The sequence below is a fragment of the Triticum aestivum genome, chromosome 3A (genome assembly GCF_018294505.1).
Source record: "Triticum aestivum cultivar Chinese Spring chromosome 3A, IWGSC CS RefSeq v2.1, whole genome shotgun sequence".
Lineage (NCBI taxonomy): Eukaryota > Viridiplantae > Streptophyta > Magnoliopsida > Poales > Poaceae > Triticum > Triticum aestivum.
In genome coordinates, this window is record NC_057800.1 from 635,699,890 (window position 1) to 635,710,187 (window position 10,298).

The window sequence follows — 10,298 nt, forward strand, 5'->3', positions numbered from 1 at the left end:
CCCAAACACTTGGCTTCGGGCAGCCGATGTGGGAGTGGACATTTTGCTGTTTCTTTCGAATTTTGGGACAATAAGCATCCACGTTTACCCTGGCAACTAAATTCGAATCCATTTTGTATTCCTATATGAATCTTTATAAATCATTCTATGTGTTTTTATATATCTTCAAAAGGACGACAAAGATGTATTCCACTGTCATATATGAATATGGTTTACAAATGCCGATACTCAAATTCAGAAACTAGAATCCAGTTTAAGGTGAATTCGAATATTTGGAACACTTCATGTCCAACTCAAATGTCACACGCAGCATAATGTGTACTCCCATTTAGATATGTACACAAGCGATGTATCAAGATTCAAATACCGAGTCAATCAACCAAGAATGTACGGAACTAACAGACATATAAACACTTATAGAGTATATGGATCAATAATATCAACTAACATACATAAGCCAGGCCGCTGTACTTTTTTTGGCTACAACAGCATCCTTTTTTTAGCCAGCATCTTGGCCCTTTCCGATGCGTGCCACTTATGGTCCATCTATACTAGTATTGCTGAATGCACATTCAGCCCGATTGGCATATTTGTAGGTCTGGCACAGCAATCCAAATGAAATGTCTCCGAGTCTTATCAATTAATACAGACTTGTGCTCAAATAAAATTACAAACAAAAAAAAAAACAATTATTACATGATCTCTAAAACAAATGGTTTGATTGATTACATGAACAGACAACACAAAGGTTATTCAACTATGGAAAGAACATTTCACCTATGATTTACCAAGTAGGAATTTAATTTCCTTTTTTCCTTCAGGACCTTAACAATCTGGTCAGTCTCAGCTTGCTTCGTTTTGAAATCCACCAAATATTTAATGGTTGTCTTGAGTACTGCTTGTGATTGTGCTGTTTGCTTCCTCAACATGTCAACTTCATCTCTAAGTGCAGAAGCAGAATCTCTTTCTACCACTAGTTTAGCCTCTAGAGCATCAGCAGTTGGCAATTCATAATGCACGATTGGGCCGGTGCCACTGCTGTGGGATGATGCAACGTCCATGGGGACCTCGCTCTTTGATCTTGGGCTAACCTGTTTTGCCATTAAAGTTCCGATTGGATTCAGAAAAGTTGAAGTTAGCAAAACATCTCAACTGGGAGTTATAACAGCAAACCAGTTAAACAAACAAGGAATTAAAGAGTTTCAATTGGATGCTGAAAAGTAGTTATTAACATCATTGTAACCCGCTGTTGCAGCAGCAAAGCAGTTAAACAAACAAGTAGATATTTAAGTTAAGGCAAACAGGTAATTCTTAACAGTAAGTATCAAACACATAGATAGGCGCAGTCTACAATATGATTAACAGGCTGTGCCATTATGTAATCAGTAGCAAACTAAATTAAGCCAAGCAACGTAATTGAACAATTTTGCAATAAGTGGCTAACTAAAATTCCGAGAAGCAGGTAACTGAACTTACGCTAGTTCTTTGTACAGGCACACTGCAACTTCTTTTTCGCTTACATGGTTGTACGAAGGAGTCCATGGCATCAATTGCTTGGATACGCAGTCCCAATACTTCTTTCTTCCCACACTGCATGGGTAAGTCGAATGGTTAATCTGGTAAGATGGTGCGTCCTTGATATGTTATATGAGGACGTGTAGTCAGACTAGTTGTAGCCAAACACATCACACTGGCTTTTACTGTATATTTCATGCGATTACTTTTGGCATATCGAGATCTAAGCAATCTACAATAGGATGAAAAGACTGGCATCCTTCACATTATTGGCGAACTCAGTTCATAGAAACAAGCAATTCAACCATTCTGTGGGTAAATCAAAAGCGCCACTGGAATATTTTTCACTATCCAATCATACACGCAAAAAGGGGCGACGCCACCATAGGGGCTGGTATGGGCGGCCGCCTCAGGTGGCTGGAAAGTGTGCACCTAGTTTGAGTCGTCCAGGTTGGCCCATGCTAGTTTTGTTCGTCCCAACGCACGAGCAGGCAATGTAAAAAATGAAGAAAAATGTTTCAATTTGGATGGGCCAATAACATAAGTGCAAGGCAGGCCCTATAGCAGGCTCGCGGCCCAAACGAGCGCCTCCCATATCGATCGACAGCAGGAAAAATCCCAATTCATTCGCTCCAGCCTCCAGTCTGGTTCGCTCCTAACCTAGCCGCCGCTGGACAGACCGACACAGCACTTCCTCGCGCCCTCGTTGGAGGGCGGTCGCCGGGCTTCAAGCGAACGGAAGGACAAGAAGATGAAGATCCAACCCTGGGTGTAGCCTGCGTGGGAGGCAGCGGCGGCAGCACGGGCATGGCATCGAGCTTGCGCAAACGGACAGTCGCTAATTGCAAGAGTAGCATGCGCAACGAGCAGGTACATCACATCCCTGATTATATCTAATTCAACTCTTCAATTTCTGGCCAATAGTTAAACCTGACGGTGTTGTAAAACTGCTTGTATGTAGGGAATCTATGAGAAAATGAAACCAATTTCTACTTATTTTATAACTCCCCCAATCAATACTGAACTGACTGAATCTGATGTATCTAATCAAGTTTCCGGTGCAAACATACAAGCTCATGTTGTTCTTGAGCCTGAAGTGTCTAATGAACAGACTGCTAATGAAGGATTTGATGCAAACATTTTACATGCTCCTGGTGATGAACATATAGTGTCTAATGAGGGATCTAATGCAAGCATTTTGCAAGCTCATTGAAGGATTTAGTGTCTAATGATGATCTACTATGTTGAGAGAGACAGAGATTTGCAGGCATTGATGACAAGCAAATTATAGTGCATTTTCATAGCTTGAGGAAACGTCGAGGCCATCTACCAGAAAGTCCCCGTATCATGACAACATAGCATAAATACTTTTCTAATCTGTTGTTTGAAACTATTGGCATACTTGTGCAGGATAGATATATTGATATGCAGTTTGCGCACTGGTTATACGTGCAATTACACTTCGATATTTTCAGCCAGAGAACGAATAATTCAAGCAGGTACAGACCATGTTTGTAGTCCTTGTACACCATGTTGCATTTTGTGTTTTTTGGTGCTTGCATCATTTAGTGTTTATAATCTGAACTACTTTGGATCATTAGCTGGTTTTCAAAGTGCATGTAGCTTCACATTTCTCAAGTTATGTTGATTTCCGGAGTGCAAGTGCCTTCGTATTTTTTAAGTTAAATGTTCGCCCCTGGTAACTTGAATTCGTGGATCAGCCACTGCACACAAATCATACACGAATGCCAGTACGAATTAAATGAAATGCAGGGACTTACGCTAGCTCGTTGTACAGGCTCACTGCAGCTCTGCTTGCGCTTGGGATGTTCCATGTACAAGTCCATGTTACCACTTGCTTGGATGTGCAGGCCTTGTGCTCCTTGCATCCCCCTCTGCATTTTTGACACGGCGAATGGTTGATCAAATAAGAGGAATCGACCTTGATGTTGTACCGGAGGACAGATACTTACAAGGTTATACGGGTGTGCAAGATGTGTACCAGATCCCGTAGCGCCGTCATGCTTCGCTAAAATATGGATTTGCTTGTTTCAGATGATATCTCCAGAAGAAATAAGAGTTAAGGTCAGAGTTGCATAGGCGTGTAAGCTAAGAGAGCAGTGAAAGGATATCCAAACATCGTCGGAACAGTGCACAAGGGAGTGATGTGTGGATACCTAGTTCGGGCCGGCGTTTGGGCATGCTCGCCTAGCTAGAGTGCGGGTCACTTCAGAGCCGTTGAGGGTGATGCGCTGGCGTTGGCTGGCCGCGCACGGATGCAGATCTTGAGTGGCAGCGGAGCGCTACGATGCGGTGGACGAGACCGTTGGTGAAGCCCCAACGGCCTCGGGGGGCGGAGGTGCGACGATGTGCTCGGTGAAGTAGCCCCGGTGAGCTGGGAGACGGCGTCGGTGAAGCGCACCTGATGCGGTGGAACTCGGTGTCTGTGAGGCACGTCGGTTGCGGCGGCCGACGTTGTCGGTGGACCACCCGGTGCGGTGGACGAGGGCGTAGATGAGGTAGCTCCGGTGCGGTGGTGAAGCGCGACCGTCGTCTTCGTCGTCGTCGTCCGGCACAGAGGTGGGGAACGGTGGGGAAAGAGACGAGACGAGGGGCGATTCGAGGGTTGGCGGCGAATTAGGGATTTGAGCAATCTGGGCGCGGAAGGGGACGGTGGAGAAGAGAGATTTTGCAGGGCTGGAATTGGGGCCGCCAGATATTTCAATCCGAAACGTGGAAGCGCGAACTTATATTGTCGTCGTCCTTTTTTGGGGGGGAGGGGGGTGGGTGGCTGGGTGCTACGCGTCCGTCCGACACACGCGACCACCCCGACAGGACTATGCTTCGGTGCCTTAAGGCACCTGCCTTTGTGTCCATGACATATGGGCCCAACAGGTGGCTGGCCCACATGTCAGTGACGCAAAGGCAGTTGCCTTTAAGGCACCGAAGCAGCGTCCACAACGACACGACCCTGGTTTGCCTGGTGCGCCTACATTTGAGAATGCAAACGAATCTTCTTTCATTTGCAAACGAATCTGTATGTATTACCATGCCCGTGTTTTCCTTGCAATAATTAGTCATTCGAAACGAGATACTCCATCCGTTCACTTTTGTAAGTCGTTTCAAACAACTTAAAATGAACTGTTTTGCACATTGTCTGAAATGTCTTCAAGGTCTTATAAAAGTGAACAGAGGGAGTACTATAAATTAATTAATGAGGAGTTATTTGAAAAAAAATCAAAACGGTACCCACGCTAACGTGGATTAGAGTGTGTCTCACATAATTAGTTATTTGAATTAGAGTGTGTGTCACGTAGTTAGTTATTTGAATTAGAGTGTGTGTCACGTAGCGATCTCCAATTCTAACGTGGATTTCGCATTTCACTGTATCCATGCTACTTTTTTAATACAAATGCATATGTATATGATGAACACCATGGTAGTGAGAAAACTTTTGGATGGATTCAAACATATGACCTACAAAATAGCACAACAAACTGAGTCAATGTCAACTTTTCGAAACTTAGTATGGCACGAATTCGAAATAATTACCCGTATGCCTGCTCCTCGGTTCAAATCTTACAATGTACACCGAATTGAAACATCGATATTAAGTCTCGTACTATGTACATTCAAATGTTGTTTTTAGCCCCCCCCCCCCCGCACAAACGCTACATACTTCCTGTATCGGTCAATCTTCCTCTCCTAACCACCTTAGGAAGCTATCGGTTTCCAACACACGTTCATTCTTTCTCTCCATGTTTCGATCTCTAAGTCTCTCAACTACACAACCCCTTTTTCCACTCTGTTACCAAATGTATTTACCTCACACACCCGCCATTGCACCCCATGCCGAGATCTCTCTCCCCCTCTCCCTCTCACCCTCTCGCGCTAAATACATGCATTGCGTATCTAGCTCCCCAACCTCTCATGCATGCGCACGCACGCACGTTGTATATCTAGGTCACTCCCTCGAGACTGTCTCACTCTTTCTTCCGCACGGCGGGCCACACTCGCTCAATCTCGCTCTCTTTATCCGAGTCTCGTTTAACCTCGTTTTCTTTCACACACAAATGATATATCTCCCTGTTCGGGCCTCGATCGACACACTCTATACTCTCTCACACAGATTGTCTATCTAGGTCAGCCATCCAAGCCGCCACCACTCTTTCGACCTCATGGTGGGCCACGCTCACTCAATCTCTCTCTCTCTCTCTCTCTCCGTATGTCTCGATTGACCTCGCTCTTTCTCGGACAAAAACGATATATCACCATGTTTGAGCCCAATTCGACCTATTCACATTGTATACTCTCTCACGCACATCGTCTATCTAGGTCACTCTCTCCAACCCGTCTCACTCTTTCGATCGCACGGCGACCCTATGTGATCGGTTGACCTTGCTTCCTCCCACGCACAAAATATATCTACACGTCTTCACTTACTGGTGGGTTCCATGTGTGCTCTCTCTCTCCTCCCCTTCTGCGTTTAGACGCACGGGCAAACAGGAAGAACTCGCGGGCGATGTTGCCGTTGACCATATCTGGACGCGTTCACAAGTCACGGCACCAGTTTCACGTACTAGCAGCACTAGTCAGTGTGTACGTGCAATGCACGTTAATTTGGATGTATATTAAGTGCATGCGGATATTAACTACTAGGATATTATTTGCGTGTTGTCATGTGATTAGCACTATTTTTGGCATGAAATTAACTGCACGCTAAACGTGTTGAGCGCTCGACATTGAAGCAGTCTAGGTCGTTGGATGACAAGGAATACATGTGGCTTGATGACGTTTTATATTTAATTTGATACGGCTCTAGCAGAACATTCAATCGATCAAACCATACATTTCGTTCAGTCTGACTCCGACTTTAAATTATACGACGATCGATATAAAATAAACGGAAATGATAAACGTTCGGATTTTAAGCATGGCAATCCGAACGTTTTTCATGGCAAATTTAGATTACGCGGCGGCGGCGGGGGCGTCTCGCGGTGGGAAGCGGCTCCTCTGCCGTGCTCTGTGTGTCGTCGGGCCACTGACCGACGGCGACGGCGGCGTCTTGCGCCGTTGTTGGCGTACTCCTGGACGTTGGCCTAGCTTCAAGGAAGGCCAAAATGTTCTGGACTTCGGAGCGAGTCGACTGGCGGGAGGAGGCGACTGGCGTTGGTGCAAGAAAGCGGTCGACGGCGGCCATCCATGCCGCTGAGGGGGGCACTGGCACCCGCGCGGGGACAGGCGCTGTCAACGGCGCGGCGGAGACATTCGTGTGCACGGGCACCGGCACGGGCGCGCACGTCAGTGCACGCGCAGGCGCAGGCGCTGGCAGGTGCACGGGCACCGGCACGGGCGTGCGCGTCAGTGCACGCGCAGGCGCATGCGCTGGCAGGTGCACGGGCGCGTGAAAGTCGGCGGGCACCTCGTGGAACCCCGTGGGATCAAGCTCGGCGACAATGTGCGGCTCCCAGCCCATCAATGCCACGGGGATGGGCGCTGGCGCAGTCGGGGCGACGGGAGCCGGAACGGGAGCGGGGACAGGCGCGGCGTCTTCCCGCAAGGCCAGTTCAAGCTCGTCCCAAAGCGCCTTATGTTCTTGAGACTCCGGCTGGGTGTCTTCCTCAGGAAACTGGAACACTAAGGGCAGACCATCGTGATGCGGCATGGCGTACGTTTAGGTCAGGCTAGTTGGAGGTAGACGACAGGAGAATCGGAGAGGAAGAGAGAGGATTGTAGCGATACTCCCTCCTTTCCGGTTTATAAGGCTCAATTCAAAAATCTCACCAACCAAGGTAGATGGTGAGTGGTGGAATACTTTTTGTAGTTTGCAAAAGCACCCAATTAATGCTCTTGTTTTTCTCAAAAAATATGTTTACCAATGCATTAATTGCAATGCATGCATGCATAAATTACATGCATTGGTCAATTTTCTCTTAATACTTGCATGCAATGATTTAATTTACCTTGGAATCTGAACATGTGATGGGAAACAACAAAATTGAGCCTTATAAAATGGAAAAACTAATATTTTGAGATAAGCCCTATAAACCGGAAAGGAGGGAGTACCGGGTAGTGCGGGGTTGATTTTAAACTGCGGCGCCGGCGACATTAAAAGTGGGAGCAGTTGGGACGACGGTGGGCGGCGGAGCCTGGTCAAAGGGCTCGCCTCCCGGTGAGCCTGCACAGCGGTCTGCTCGCACGCCTCCCTGACAGCCGGCGCAGCGGTCTGCTCGCACGCCTCCCGTCGACTCACACGCTTGCTCGGACGGCACCTGCCGATTGCCGATGAGAAGCGGGGACTCATGGCGGCACGTAAGCGCCCACGGGTTCAATAGTGAAAGCGTTCACCTTAACGTGACAGGTCTTTCTTCCAAAATACCTTGGCTCTTCATTTGTGCAACTTGTCATAAGCAGCTTGTCTCAAATTGAAGAAAAAATTTACGAAGTAATATTTGTGCCATATCACGTGACCATGCTTAGTTTCAAGACTTTATGCTCACTTTTGGATTTTCAGAAATTTAAGATCTAGGATTCGAAACTATATCATAACCTGCATCATGCAATAAATTTTCAAGCCGTACATCAGTCCTGTTGTATTTCTTAAGAAAGGATTTGTTCAAACATTTTGCTTAGTTAGACTTCAGATAAGTTATATATGCAGAGTAAAAGGATAATCCTTCCGTACCAGTGCATTGCCTGATATATTAACTCAAGTACTAGGCACGAACAAACGGGCTCAATTCTGTGCTCATCCTGGTGTAGTAGTAGTAGTAGTAGTACTAGGCAATGCAGTTGACGGGTGACCTTAACGAGCGGCGACCGAGGGAATTGAACCGTGCTCGGCACGGCAGGTAACGTTGTCTAGTTACTAAAGCATCCATTCGTTGTTCATCGGTAGTCATTATGGACCGGGGACATGAGGGGAATTTACTAGGGATGGAATTCTGGCCGCCAGATATTTCGACTTGAAACGCCGAGGCTCGACTGGTTGGGGTAATGGGGTTGCCTAATGTGCGTACCACGCACGCCACCGAAGGACACGAGCCCGCATTTTTTTAGGATCAACACGAGCCAAGGTCTGGCTGGTACGCCGTTGGGTCCTACCATTCGAGAATATGAAAGGAACCTTTTAAATTTCCGAACAAATCTATGTGTATTACAATACCCGTATTTTACTTGCAAATACTAATCTCAACGTGGTAATTGATTTATGACGAGTTGTTGAATTAGAGTGAGTTTGTGATATAGTGATGTCAACATGGATTTCACATTTCATGGTATCCCTAGTAAGTTTTCCAATGCAAATTCAAATTTAAAAGATGAACAACATGGAGGTGAGAAAACTTTGTATGTATCAAGCATATGACCACACACACACACACAGAGAGAGAGAGAGAGAGAGAGAGAGAGAGACACACACACGAACACAACAACAATCCAATAAGTATAGTGCATCTATTTTTCCAAACCATGCATGTATGACACGAATTCAAAAATACTCCTTCCATTCCTAAATATTAGTCTTTTAGAGAGTTCAACAAGTGACTACATACGGAGTAAAATGAGTGAATCTAGACTCTAAAATATCTCTATATACATCCGTATGTGCCAGTCCATTTGAAGCCTCTAAAAAGACTAATATTTGGGAACGAAGGGAGTAAAATGTAAGACATCCATGGTCCTCAGTTCAATATTTAAAATGAACATGAAATTGAAACATGAATATTAAGTCTATTACTACAGTACATGCAAATGCTCTGTTTAGGCGGAGCTATGATTGTCGGGGGTCAACCCCTCGACCTTAGATAAAATTGTGGAGCTTTGTTTAGGGTTGTTTGAATTATATTTGTCCCCACCCTCCCAGCCACCGATTGGTTGTGCACCCCCACCCCTCCTCCCCGGGAGAATATCATGTGCCCCCATACCTTAGATGCTATATGACGATATGAGTTGCTTGGAGCTTGTAGATCTGAGATATAGCAGCTCACATGATGTGTCTTAATATTTCTGCAGGAAACCTTGATGAGTTTGAGAATTGCACACAATTTGTACAAAAACTACTTAGATGCCCTTTGATCCCATATCCAACGACCTCGAAGCTCATATCACCGTAGCATCTAAGATGAAGGAGGACATCATATTCTCCTGTATGTAAGAATATCATGTGCTACCACACCTTAGATGCTTTGGTGATACAAGCTCTTCGGAGGCGTTGGATTTGTGACCCAACACCTCCTCGGTGGTTCGAATGGTTTTTTACAGAAAAGCCCCAAAAGAGTTCGGCCACTGCTTACAAGCACAAAGACTGCTCAGATGCCATTGGATCTCAGATCAAACAACCTCCAAGCTCGTATCACCGTAGCATCCAAGCTACGATAGCACCTTATGTTTTCTCGCACGGGAGAGTATGAGGTGCTCCCGCACCGTAGATTCTATGGTGATACGAGTTCACTGAGAACTAACGACCCACAATAGGAGGTTTGAATGTTTTTGCAATATACGGCTGATAGAGTTTGGGAAATCCGCAGAAAGTACAAGTACTATGCATGTGCCATCTGATCACTGATCATACGACCTAGATGCTCATATCACCGTAGCGGGTAATTAAGCTATGGGGAGCACCTAATATGAGCACCGGGGAGCCGTTGGATCGAAGATGCAGCGGCACACACGAGGCCTAAATGTTTTATTTGCAAAAAACCTTTGGAGAGTTTGGAAATTGCGCATAATTACAAAGACTACTCCCAAGCCATTGGATCTCACTTCCAACGGTGTAAAAACTC